Below are 14,401 nucleotides of genomic sequence, written 5' to 3' on the forward strand. Positions count from 1 at the left end.
TCCCATCCAGAATACTCTTTAGGCTCTTCTTGGCTGTGACAGTTTCTCAGGCTTCTCTTTTGATGGTCTTGACAGTTTCAAAGAGTACTGATCAAGTATTTTGTAGGATGCCCCTCTCTTGGAATTTGCCTAATGTCTTCTCATTAGACTAGTGTTACGAGTTTTGGGGGAGGAGAAGCCCGGGTAAAGTGCTGGTCTCATCACGTCCTGTCAGGGTACATAGCGTCAGCATTCCTTAGAGTTAATGTTAACCTTGATCACCTGGCTGGATGGCGTTTGTCAGGTTTCTTTGAGTAAAGCTACTTTCCCCACCCTACAGCCCTCTGTTACGTACTGGAAAGAAATCTATGCACAGCTGACCCTATAGGAGTAGGTTGAATTAAGCTCTGCCTTTTTGAAGGTAGAGTATATAAATTATTTGGAAATCTTTTGCAAGGGAGATATGTCTCTTATCCCCTATTCATTTATATCAGTTATGAACTCATGGCTATTTTATACTCTGGGTTATAATCTAGTACTACATTTTGTTCAAATTGTTCTAGCTTTGGCCATTGAGAGCTATTTCAGTTGGCTCCTGTGTCCCTTTGACATATTCCAATCAATGTGGGTTTTGCTTTTTTTTTTTTTTTTTTTTAAGCGATAGTTTACTTCCCAGAAATTAGTTTTTTAAAAATCAGTGTCAGTGGGGGGCCTGGATGGTGGCTGGAAACGGGGCTTCCTGGGAGGAGGAGGGCAACGGCAGCAGCTCCACAACCCCAATCCCTGATAAGTGCACCTGGGGCTCGTCTCTCGAGGCTGCCTCTGGTGGCAGTGAAGGCGGACCCCAACGTGATGCTCGCGGGACAGGAAGCCAGCTTCATTTTGGCACGAGCCGTGGAACTGTTTGTGGAAACCATAGCAAAAGATACCTACTGTTGTGCTCAACAAGGGAAGAGGAAAACCCTTCAGAGGAGAGATTTGGGTAATGCAATAGAAACTGGATGAAATGCTTTTCTGGAAGGTACTTTGGATTGATTGCTGAACTGGGCAGTTTTGTGAGCCTGTACCCGCATCCTTCAGCTAGGCCCTCTGCAGGCCTCAGCTTTGAAGAAGAGTCTTTGGAATACTGAACTTACACACTTTTCCTGTTCTGCCTTCACCTAAGCCTGGATAAGCAGAGATCTCACCTGTTAGCTTTTCTCTGTAAGGTCTTCCACTACTTGTGTCTTCCATTTCTGGCCTGGATGCAGCTGCTGCTGCTTGCGGTAGAGATATAGAAAATGATTTTGTAGGTTGCTTAGTAAATGATAAAGACCAAATAAAAGTTTCTGATCAACCTCAAAAAAAAAAGTCTTTGCCATTTGTTAAACCTTAACTATTTTATAGATTAGGATACACTAATATGTAACTTATAGGCTTGCGTTAAATGTTGACATTTGTTCTCAACAATTGATACTTGAATATAACAGTTACTCTAGTTACAGGGATTAAGCACTGTGGGGAAGAAACGCCCACACCTCCTGCTCTTAGTGTGATCCTCACAGAAGAGCCTTATCCTGTCTGTTGCCAGGAGCCCAGGTAGCTTGGGTTTCAGCTGCCGTAAAGTTTTCAACTCTTGATTATTCTGTGGTGATAATACTTCTGATTCCAACTTCAAAGTGAAGGGTATTTTGGTTCCTAGGGGGAAAGTGATCACTACTGTTCCTTCTAATATAGAAAATTAAATACATGGTGACTCAGGTGATTCTAATTGCTTGAAGTTGACGCCAGACGGATGCATTTTCAGTTCTAATTTGGTGTGTGACTTTCATGCAGTCACCTTGGAGATTGACTTAGGGGAAAAGAAACAGAACAAGCCTCCTTCCTGCTAATAAGAGCTGGTGGAAATACTGTTTTTGGTCTCAGGAGTACAATTATACCACTAAATGTAGCTGTAAGACTTTATGCATGAGAAGCATTATTAAAATGCTCACAAACTAACACACCTTAGCATGTCACACCATGGAGGGTCATGTAATGGCTGTTTTATGTGGGTGATCGCAACCCTGGAGGTGCAGAGAAATTTGTTTTACTGAGGAAACACAAGTTAGTTTACATGCCCAAATTCTCACTGCTAATTACTAGGGAAATCAGGGTTTAGACCGTGGACTGACCACCTAGAGGTGGTTGGGAGTCAATATTATAGACTTCAGGGCTTATCAAATGTCTTTGACCTCCACTCTGCCTCTCGGTAACTTTGGGCAAAGAAATTAACCTCTCCCACGTCTTCATCGTTGCATGTTAAAATGGACAACACAGGGCCTCCCTGGTGGCGCAGTGGTTGAGAGTCCGCCTGCCGATGCAGGGGACGCGGGTTCGTGCCCCTGTCCGGGAAGATCCCCCATGCCGCGGAGCGGCTGGGCCCGTGAGCCATGGCCGCTGAGCCTGCGCGTCCGGAGCCTGTGCTCCGCAACGGGAGAGACCACAACAGTGAGAGGCCCGCGTACCGCAAAAGAAAAGGACAACACAGAGTGAAGATGTCTGGGAAGGGCCTGGCTTCTAGAAGTTTCCCTCTAGTACCAGCATCTTCCCTGCTGCTCTCCCTGAGACCTCAGCCATGTGTCACCCCATGGGGTAACATCAACTTTGTATTCTATGTGAGGGCAGTACCCACTGGAGTTGTGCAACTCAAGAGGTTCTTGTTTCTCCAATAAACCCTATTAACTGACATCTTGGATTTATCAAAGATCATGTCCAGTTGGCTTATTCTTTAGAATGTTACTAATCTTTGGCAATGAAAGTAATTTTTGTTTTTTCAATTGAAGTATAGTTTGCTGTACAATATTATGTAAGTACAGATATACAATATAGATTCATAATTTTTAAAGGTTATATTCCATTTACAGTTATAAAATATTGCCTACATTCCCCTTGTTGTACAACATATCCTTTATTTATTTTTGGCTGTGTTGGGTCTTCGTTGCTGTGTGTGGGCTTTCTCTAGTTGTGGCGAGCGGAGGCTACTCTTCGTTGCAGTGCGTGGGCTTCTCACTGCAGTGGCTTCTCTTGTTGCAGAGCATTGGCTTTAGGTGCGTGGGCTTCAGTAGTTGTGGCATGCAGGCTCAGCAGTTGTGGCTTACAGGCTTTAGAGCACAGGCTCAGTAGTTGTGGCGCATGGGCTTAGTTGCTCCACAGCATGTGGGATCTTCCCGGACCAGGGCTCGAACCCGTGTCCCCTGCATTGGGGGGCTGATTCTCAACCACTGTGCTACCAGGGAAGTGCCTACAACATAGCCTTGTAGCTTATTTTATACCTAATAGTTTGTACAACTTAAGCCCCTACCCCTATATTGTCCCCCGCTTCCCTCTCCCCAGTGGTAACCACTAGTTTGTTCTCTATATCTGTGAGTCTGCTGCTTTTTTGTTATAGTCACTAGTTTGTTGTACTTTTTTAGATTACGCATATAAGTGATATCATACAGTATTTGTCTTTCTCTGTCTGACTTACTTCACTCAGCATAATACACTCTAGGTTCATCCATGTTGTTGCAGATGGCAGAATTTCATTTTTTTAATGGCTGAGTAATATTCCATTGTATAAATATATATATGTACCACATCTTTATCCATTCATCTGCTGGACAGCTAGGTTGCTTCCATACTTAGGCAATTGTAAATAATGCTGCTATGAACATTGGGGTGCATATATCTTTTGGAATTAGTGGTGGTGGTGTTTTTTTTCCCCCTGTATATATGCCCAGGAGTGGAATTGTTGGGTCATATGGTAGTTCTAAGTTTAGTTTTTTGAGAAACCTCCATATTGTTTTCCATAGTGGCTACACCAATTTACGTTCCCACCAGTGGTGTACAAAGGTTCCCTTTTCTCCACATCCTTGCCAACATTTGTTATTTGTGTTCTTTTTGTTGCTGTATGCGGGCCTCTCACTGTTGTGGCGTCTCCCGTTGCGGAGCACAGGCTCCGGACGCGCAGGCTCAGCGGCCATGGCTCACGGGCCCAGCCACTCCGCAGCATGTGGGATCTTCCCGGACCGGGGCACGAACCCGTGTCCCCTGCATCTGCAGGGGGACTCTCAACCACTGCGCCACCAGGGAAGTCCCCTTTTGCCTGTTTCTTAATCGGGTTTTTGTTTTTTGATGTCAAGTTATATGAGCTGTTTATATATGTTGGATATCAATCCCTTATTGGTCATATTGTTTGCAAATGTTTTCTCCCATTCAGTAGGTTGTCTTTTTGTTTTGTGGATGTTTTTCTTTGCTGTGCTAAAGCTTTTAAGTTTAATTAGCTTCCATTTGTTTATTTTTGCTTTTATTTTATTTGCTTTAGGAGACAGATAAAAAAAAGTGCTGCGATTTATGTCGAAGAATGTTCTGCCTATGTTTTCCTCCAGGAGTTTTATAGTATCCAGTCTTACATTGAGGTCTTTAATCCATTTTGAGTTTATTTTTGTATATGGTGTTAGAGAATGTAAAGAAGGTGACTTGTGCTTTCAATAGATAAAGCCACCTGATGCTAGGTTCCCCCCTTTTTAACTAATACCCAGAATGTCCAGTTGAGGAATATTTAGGTTACACATCTATTCAGTATAATATGGTCTGTCTTAAAGACCCATGATCATGAAAAAATGTTTATGCATGAAACTAGTGAGATAGTTTTGCAAAATGTGTATGCATATGTGTTTAGAAAAGACAGGACCATAATAGCTAGATGTTTACTATATTCTAAATTAAACTTAGTCACAGCGAAGCTTAAGCAACTTGCCCAATCTTACTCAGCTAGTGAGGGATGTTGCTGACATTCAAACCCAAGCAGACTGGCTCTAGGAGCCCACGATATTAATGATCATTGCCGGGCAGAGGTGGAACTACCTTAAGGTGAATGAAGTTTAAGCTTTAGGGCCTCACACTTTAATGGCTCCTTCCAGCATCCTGGCTTTTGTGTCCTTTTGAAATTTACAAATCCTTAAAAAACGTGGGTCTGCTCCTGCCTCTGGATGTTGAGATTATGAGTGATTTTAACTTTATATCCTCATTTTCCAAGCTTTCTAAAATTGCTATATTACTTTTATAGTAAAAAAGCTTAAGTTTTTCTCTAGGACTGTAATGAATGAATTATGGAATGAATTCTGTCTGAGCTGCTGCTGGTTAGTTTAGCTTACCTCCCAAGTTTCTTCAGTTTATAACTGAAGTCCGTGCAACTGAGTCTTCTAAGATGAAATGGGCTTCATTACAAGGCTACTTTAGAACTTTAAAAGATCATCTTTATGTTCTCCTAAACCCCAAGTTACTTGGAACCTGTTCAGTTTCCTGCACATCCTGACATGTTCAATAATGACTTGACATTTGGGAGTTACTTTCTGTGTCCCCTGAATGATGTGATCTTATTAATTCATTTGTATTATAGTGTTAAGTTGTTCATCCTTTTCATTCTTGACCTGGCTTGGTGTAGCGGCGAGGAGTGGGGTGCTGTGGATTGCCTGTGTGGTTGGGTTGTCTGGTATAATCCTGTAGAATGGGCATTACAGGACCTCTCCCAGGATTAGGAGGTTGGAGCTAAGATAAGGCACGTAGAGCTCAGCACATCGTGACCATGCCTTGAGCATTTTTATTAATGTAACATAAACTGTTATAGGAGTGGAGTGTGTGTGTGTGTGTGAATATTTATGAACAAAAGAGAAAGAGAAGCAGAGAAGTCTCAGCAGATGAAATAGTATGGATAATGTTCCCTCCTAGAACAAAATACCTGGATTTGGACAATTTAAGTCACCTGATGGTTTCCTTTCCCTGGTCATGTTAATATCCTTAACCTGATTCAAAATCAAATTCTTAGGAATCAGATGCTTTCCACAGTGTTCATCATTCTCTAAAAAACAGGCTTTTTAATTTTTTTAATCTTACCTTAGTATGGTAGTACATTTGTCACAATGAATGAACTAACAATGATACGTTATTATTAACTTAAGTCCAGACTTTATTTCTTTAGTTTTCACCTAATGTCCTTTTTCTGTTCCGGAATCCCATCTAGGATACCACATGATATGTAGTTGTCCTGTCTCCCTAGGCTCCTCTTGGCTGTGATTTATTGAACTAAAACCAATTACGTTGATCCAAGGTGCTGCTTTGGCTCTGGCTCTTGACAATTCCACTTCTGGGGCCAGTGCAGGCAGCACAGCTTGTGGTTGAGACCTGAGGGTTGTGGCTCTCAGTCCGTCAGTGCCTCATTCTTTGCAGTGAGTGGGGTATATTCTGTTTCACATCAAGACATGAGTAATCCAAGTGTATTTGCCCTCTTGTAGGCCACTGATTTTTAAGAAGGGAATCATATGATTGAACTTTAAGAGTATAACTTTATAAGGACAGAAGAGGGGCTTTGAAAATGGAGTTTCATAGGTTTATTTGCTTTGCTTGACATTAAAGTTGCTCTAGTAATTAGAGGAAACAACTTTAAATGTCCAGTGTTCGGACGTTTGAGTCCAAATTGAGTGGCCAATACCTGAATTCCCTATTTCACATTAAAATACAATACGTAGGAAGACAAAAGCTTTATTTAACTATACTCACTACATCCAGTAGGTGGCAGCAAAGGAAAGCTTATGGCAACTTCAAAGCTAAGTAGGGTTGAACAAAGTTGAGCCAGGAAGGAAAAACCAGTAGCTTTTGGTGACTGGCCCTTCTGGGGAAGATGGAGAAGTATGATAGTGCTCGGGCCTTCATTTTGGCCCACTGTTTTGGACTGGACTAACCAGTCCTAGTGTAGATTGGCTAAAATCAGCTTTGTGAATTGCTTGTTGGGCTATTCTAAATTTTGCCCAGGTTCTATTTATTTTATCAGAAAAATAAATAGAAATGAGCAGGAATAATTTCAAATCACAAGTTCATTAAATAAATGCTTCCTCTGCTGATGTTGAGTTAGCTATTATCCCAAATACAATTGATTTGATATAATCAATTCTATAATCAACTCTACATTAGTAGAATCTGGCTTTCAACATCTTAACATTAGAAAATAGTAGACTTAATTGTATAACATTAAATTGTTATAACAGATCTTTAGGATAATATTTTTCTCAACACTTCAGTTACACACTGTTAATTTTATTTTCAAGTAGTTTCTTTTTTTTTTTTTAAGACTGCACCAGGCCGCTTATGACATCTTAGTTCCCCAACCAGGGATTGAACCTGTGTCACCACAGTAAAAGTGCTGAGTCCTAACCACTGGACCACCAGGGAATTCCCTTTCAAGTAGTTTCATATGGATGGATTTGACCTTTACCATTAAGAAAACTGGGTCTGGTCCAGTATTAACATATAAGTAGTTGGGTGACATTAACCAATTCCCTTTTCTGGCCTCAGTTTCCTCTTTTTTAAATAAAATAATTAAATCGACTCAAAGCTCATTGAAGTGCCTCATCTCCACAAGTTTATATACCACAAGCTCCACCATTCTCGCTCTTGGCCAATCCCAGCTTCAGGAGGTGTATGCAGTAGACCTTTGGCTCTCAGCTCTTCAGATCCATGGCCCCTTATTATAAGCACTATGTTGAAATGCCCCCTTTACAATCCTGAAAGAGTTCATAGCTAATGTAACCTACCTATATACATAATCTTAAGAAATCAATTTAAAGAAAATATGTTTCAATGGGTAAGTGCTCAGGTATCATCATATGAGAAGACATAAAGTGAGGTGAGGCTTGTACTTAGGATCACGAAGACAGGGACAGCTGCAGGTGGAGCAGGGGGTGGCGCGTTGACAGTTCAGATTCCACGAGCAGCCTTGTTATCGGTCATGCAATTTTCCCCAAATGGTGAAAATCTTGGTAAAGTCCCAAACAAAGTAATTACATTCTTCCCCTGACTTATCCACTATTGTATTTATGTAAACTTCAGTGCAAACAGCATGCAAACAAAATAGAGTTTCAGACAGTTATACACAGATTTTTCATCGACACGAATGCCTCGAGGGAACTTTGAAAGCTGTGTAACATACAGCACAATTCCTCACTGTGTGAGGCTGTCTTTTTAAGACCTGGCCCCGAATACGAAATGCTGGTGGAACATATCCCCATTACCACAACAAAATATTTGCCCACGAATTTCCAAAACATCCATTAGGGCTTGGTACCACCCGTCCTAAGGATCACTTAGCTGCGCTGGAGAAGCTTTCCTAAGTAACTTGTCGCAGGTAGAATTCCAGAGTGGCCCCCAAGCCTCCCAGGTCCTGGTGTGTAAACACCTTCTCCTGGGCACTCAGTCAAACACTAAAGGGAGTTTGCAGATGTAATTAAGGTCCCCAATAAATTGGCATTAAGATAGATTATCCTCAGTTGGCCTGACCTAGTCCTCAGAAAGGACTAGGCCTTTCTTGGCAAAGGAATGTGGGCAGCCTCTAGGAGGTGAGAGTGGCCTCCAGCTGACAGCAGGGAAATGAAGGTCTCAGTTCCAGAGCCTGAAGGAACTGAATCTGGCCAACAACCAGGAGCAGATTCTTCCCCAAAGCCTCCAGAAAGAAACACAGCCGACACCTTAATTTCAGCCTTGTTAAGACAACCGAGCCAGGCCAAGCTGGACTTCCGGCCTGCAGCACCATACGCTAAGAAACGGGTATTGATTCAAGCCTCTAAGTTTGTGATAATTTGTTATGCAGCAAAAGGAAACTCAGACATAATAAGCCGATGCAACATGTTCGAGAGTCACTGGACTGCCCTGACCGTCCTCTCTAAACCACCCCTATGTGGTCCCCACCACTGACCCCCGTGGCTGCCCGGGGAATAAGTCACATTGGTTCTTCTCAGTCCCTTTGCCCTCCCCACGTCTCGGAGCGCGAGGGCGTGAAGAATCTGCTGACAGTCCGGGAGACGACAGCCCTCCCTTATATTCTGCGTCTCCCGCTGGGGTGTGTCAGGCCACTCGGTGCCCTGATCCAACCCGCAGCCCGAGTTTGCCTCACGAGCACCCTCCCAGCTCTGCCGGTGCCTGTCCTCAGCAGGCACCAATTGGGTGACGCGTAAACAGGTAAGGTGATGCGTAACCTTAATCACTTACTGAAATCTGGCCTGCACATTTGACTCATTGCTACAGAAGGTCACATGAATCCAAACTGTATGAATATAGTTAAAAAAAGAATGGCCTTAAGATGCATGGTACTTGGGAGTTCCCTGGTGGTCTACTGGTTAGAATTTGGTACTTTCACTGCCGTGGCCTGGGTTCAATCCCTTGTCCGGGAACTGAAATTCTGCAAGCCGTGCCTCGTGGACAAAAAAAAAAAAAAAAAAAAAGGAAGGGTACTAAAAAGTCATATTTTGTGTGTAGTGAAGAATTCCAGGCCTTCAGGTATGAGCTGCTGCCTGCTTCTCTCTGGGACTATTTTTTTCTATAGCTCCTCCTGTAGTCCCCTCCCCAACCCAGTACTGCTCAGAAAGGCCACCAACAGAGCCACATCACTCTGGAAGGCTCCCTTTTTTATTCCTTTTGAAAACATGATGCTACATTTGAGAGCTTTATAATAATTATTTAAACATTTAAGACCCATAAAATCTTCTTTGAAATAAATGAAGAATAACAGTTGGCTCAGAGACCAGGCCTAGTTTTTTTTTTTTTTACCTCCGTGCCTTTATTTGCTTCTGTGGGATGCTATGGGCCCATGTCCCTTCTTCAAAGACACGTGCTGACAGTATAGAGGCCATAAGTTCATTATTATTTGTGCCAAGTCGACTTGCTTCATGGATTTTCCGTGGGGGTCTCTTCTGATAGTCTTGAGCCATCACAAAAGGGGCCTTCAAATATATATATGACATTTCTCTCTCCCTTTTCCTTCCTTCTTTCTTTCTTTCCTCCCTGCCCCCCTTCCTTTCCTTCTGCCTTATGCTATACTTTTTATTCCTCAACCTTTTAAAATCACAGCATGCATTGTATATGAATTTTCTTCCTAATCTTTCCCTCTGATTACATTTATTCCCAATTCCCTTAATGACTTTATTAAGGTGTAGTTTTACGTACCATAAAATCCACCCATTGTTAAGTATTCTATTATTTTAGTAAATAGAGTTGTAAAATCATCCCCACAAATCCAGTTTTAGAACATTTCCATCATCCCCCAAAGTTTCTTGTTTCTGTTCACAGTTAATCCCTGCTCCTACCCCAGCCCCAGGTAATGACTGATCTGCTTTTTGTCTCTACCAATGTGCTTTTTCTGGACATTTCATATAAATAGAAGAATACAAATGTATGCTTAGCACAAGCTCATTCATATTGTAGCATGTTCTATCCTTTTTATTGCTGAGTAGTATTTCATGGTATGAAAATACTTCATCTTTTTTATCCATTCATCAGCTGATAGACAACTGTGTCATTCCCAGTTTGGGGCTATGATGAAAATTGCTGCTCTGAACAGTCAAATACATGTGTTCGTGTGGATGTGTTTTCATTTCTTGTGGGTAGACTCCTACAGTGGAATTGCTGGGGCACATAATTAAGTTTATAGACTGCCCCCAACACAGGGTAACATTCCTTCTCAACAAGTACATACTACTCAAAAAGTATGATAGGAAATCAACTTTGTAATCGGTATCAAAAGTCTTATAAGTATGTAGCATCTGATCAAGTGACTCGAATTCTTAGAAATAATGAAAGGTCTATGTGAAGATTTATGTAGTAAGATGTTGTTCTTAACAATATTATAGTAGTGAAAAAGGAAACAATATAACTGACTAGGGGAAAGACATCTATATAACCACAAAATAGACAAAAGTCTCTGGGTAAACAATAAACATATAAGTAAAGTATCTGGTATGGTAGGAGGTGATGAAAGCTATGGAAAAAAAAAAAAACAGCAGAGCAAGGTAAGGAGGTGTGGGAGAGGCAAGTGGTTGAATGGAAATGTCAAGGTCAATCTTGAATGTGTTGAATGAGGCAGTCAAGGTCAATCTCATTGAGGAAATGACTCTGAGCAAAACTGATGCATCTGGGGAAGAGGATTCCCCACAGAGGGAAGAGCTGGTGCTGAGAGGCCAGTGGGGTCGGAGTGAATGAAAGGGGAGAAAAGTAAGAGCTGAGAGCAGAGAGGTCATGGGCGGGGGCAGGTCATAGGAGACCTCGCGGGCTGCTGTAAGGACTTTGGCTTTATTCTGTGTGAGACGATTGATGGGAAGCCATTCCAGGATTTTAAGCAAAGGGGTGACATGATATGATTTTTGTTTTAAAACAATCCCCCTGGCTGCCGGGTGGAAAATGGACTATAGGGAAATGAGAGAGAAACAGAATAGAGGTACAAAGTGAATACTGTCCAGGTGTGAATGATAGGGGAATGGAGAGTTTACAGTACTGTCCTTGCCCACCTTCCCTCTCACATCTGCCTCTTTTCCTTGCCCTTTTTACAAAACACAAACACACCTCAATATACACACCCCATCAGATAGGAGTGGTAGTGTAGTTGGGATTGTGACAGGAAGCCCACCTCCCGGTTCTGATTTTCTTATCTCCAGTAAAATCATGCATGGACATGGTGCTGGTTCTGGAGGCACAGAAATAGCAGCACACAGTCCCTGAGAGAGACAGAGACAGAGAGAGACAGGGACAGAGAGAGACAGAGACAGAGGGAAGAAAGAGAGGCAAGTAAGAGCACGGTGATGACATGACGCAACTGCTCATAGGTCTCTGGCACGGACTGGGTGCTTTGTGCGGGGAGAGTGAGGTCTCTAACTCTGTGGCGGGGCGTGGGTGGGGGGAGGAGCTAAGGGGGCAGTGGAGCCTCACAGGTGGCTGGGGGCTGAGGTAAGCCTTGAGGAGAAGAATGTTAGGAAAACCTGTTTAGTGGGGAAAGTGTGTTGTGGGCCAGGCAGAGTGAAGTCCCAGGCACAGGGGAGAGAGAAAGCGTGCTTTTCTGATTCAGAAACTGCTGACAGTTGAGGGCTGGGTGAGGGGAGTGGGACGGCAGTGGGAATACGAGGGTTTGGGAACCTGTGCTCAGGACTTTGGCTTCTGTCTCTGTGCAGAGAGGAGTTATGAGTTTTAAGCAGTCCAAATGGTTTTCCATGTAACCTCTGTGATCCTCACAGAGGTGGCAGCCCCCGCCCCTTTTCCATCAGGGGCGACTTGGAATCAAATTCATTTAATGGGCGCTGGCGCCATTGCCCTTTACTGTGAGCGTTTACAGCTGGGTGGTTTCTCCACTAATGCAAGCCAGGCGCGGCGGGGCAGGAAAGAGGTAAATCTCCTTCATTCAATAACAGCAGAGTCTATGTTGCTCCAAAAGGGCAAAGCCAACAGTTTTTGCCTTCTGTTCGCTAAACTCCCTGCGAAAGAGCAGGGAGTAGTGTCCTATATTTATACTGTACTCCCAACACCAAGGATTATGTCTGGAGCTCAGTAGACAGACATTCAAGACTTAAAAACAAATTTCTTTTAAAAGGGGTGGAAAGACCAAAGCCATGTTAATAAGGAGAATCATCCTTGCCTCTGCACGAGGCATGGATAGCATGCTGACTGTGTCATGGTGAGGTGTACTTGGTCCCCTTGGGTGCCTGCAAGGGATCATCTGTAACTCTCTCTGGTGGGAAGACTGAATACGGTACTTACAGCTGCCCTTGTTCATGGCACTGGGAGATACCACCCTCATCCCCCCGCCCCAAGCCCTAATCTCAGCCCTGTGCTGACACTAAGACCCTCAGCATCCTCAGCCTTGAATCTACAGTAGGTACTCAATAGATGTATTCACTGACTGAGCAGAGGAGAGCCTGAATGAACATCTGGTTGAATCCAAACCATTGCTCGTGTTTGCAAAATGCAGAGAGACCCAGGGCTTGAAACTCCTTTTCTTGAGGGGAGGGACCAAGTTTTCTGACTGGGGCCACTGGGCTGAGGAAGTTGATATGGGGCTCAGAGAGTGTAAAGCAGGTTTGGGAAAGGAGAAGGTATTCCTGGGAGACCCTCTCCTGGGGAAGAGGCAGTAGAGGAAAAGACCAAGTTAGAATTCCAACGTGTTTCCTATCACACTTTACCGGCATTCAGAGGTTCGTCCTGACTCTTCATCGAAGGACTTTGAGAAGTCTGGTGCTGGTCTGATGGTGTCCATCCAGGAACCACTGCCTTGTGAAGTGTCTGCAGAGAAGGAGGGGAGTGGAAGGGACAGGTCAGTGTCTTATCACCGGATATTGGCTGAGCTGCCATATGTGGCAGTGGTCTCCTCAGGCATGAGAATCCCTAAAGTAGAATCCACTGATGGTCCCTGGGAGTTCTCAAGGAGCACACTTCAAGACCTCCTTTTTAAATGTTCTCTGTTACTCTTGTGAATTTACAGTGAGAGGCAGTGCAAGTCAGTAAGAATTTCAGATTCAGAAGACTTGGACTTGGATCTTGGTTCTGTCACTAAATATATACATTTCTGTGGTCAAGCAGCTTAATGTTTCAGGATCATTACCTAAACAGGAAAATACCTACCTAGGAGGGCTGTCATGAGGATTAAAGGAGAGAATGCTTTTAATGCGCTTAAAAAATTAGAATGAATATATTTTATTGTTTAAACCTTTCAAATTATAGTATATAACACAGAAAGACCTATAAACTAATTGTCCAACTTGATGACAAAAATTTTTAAATAATGAGTGGTTTCCTAATCTTTTATTTCCCACAGCAAATCTGCCCTTCTAGCATGTTATTTACCTGGCTCAGCACTGGCTCAAGGTAAAGTTGAAATGTACCAAGTATTTTGGATGGCTTTCACTTCCCTTTCTGTGGTACTTCCCTTACTGTTACCTGCTCGTGAGATGGTCTGTGATCAAGTTCCGAAACTGTCCAGGCATCAGGGTTGGGCAGGCAGTTCAGGCGTCCTTAGAACATCTTACATGTGAACATCTTACATGCTTCTTCCTAAGGCCAGCTGTCTAGCTCATGAACCTAGGATTGCTTTTTCTCTCTTGACCAGACTATATTTTTTAGTCTTCTTGTTTGCCTTGAAATAGATATTTTGGATACCAAGTATCAGAGTCCTTGATTTTCTGTTAAATGCAATGCCAGGTGCACACCTTGCCTGCACAGCTTTCAGCTCTCTGTCAGAAAACAGGATCTTTTATTGTCCCAATCGTCCTAAGCCCCTAAAGATAGGATTGCTCCTTGGGTGATTACTGATGAATTATTATAAGGCAAGCACACTTGGAATCACCACCCAGGTGAAGAAATAGAACTTTGCCAGCCACCCAGGAGTCCTCTGTGTGCCCCATCTCAGTCGCAACCCCCTGCTGCCCCCAACAAAGGAACCATTATCCTGACTTTAAAGATAATCACTTTCTTGCTTGTTGTCACTGAAGTGTACATCCCTAGATGCTATAATTTTGTCTTTAAAAAATTCTGTCTCTTAAGTCCCTTTTTACCTACAGGTGTTTTTTTTTTCCCCCAATCTGCTTTTAAAAAGACTGTATTTTAGAGCAGTTTT

Source organism: Lipotes vexillifer, unplaced genomic scaffold, assembly GCF_000442215.2.
Source record: "Lipotes vexillifer unplaced genomic scaffold, Lipotes_vexillifer_v1.1 scaffold1272, whole genome shotgun sequence".
Classification (NCBI taxonomy): domain Eukaryota; kingdom Metazoa; phylum Chordata; class Mammalia; order Artiodactyla; family Lipotidae; genus Lipotes; species Lipotes vexillifer.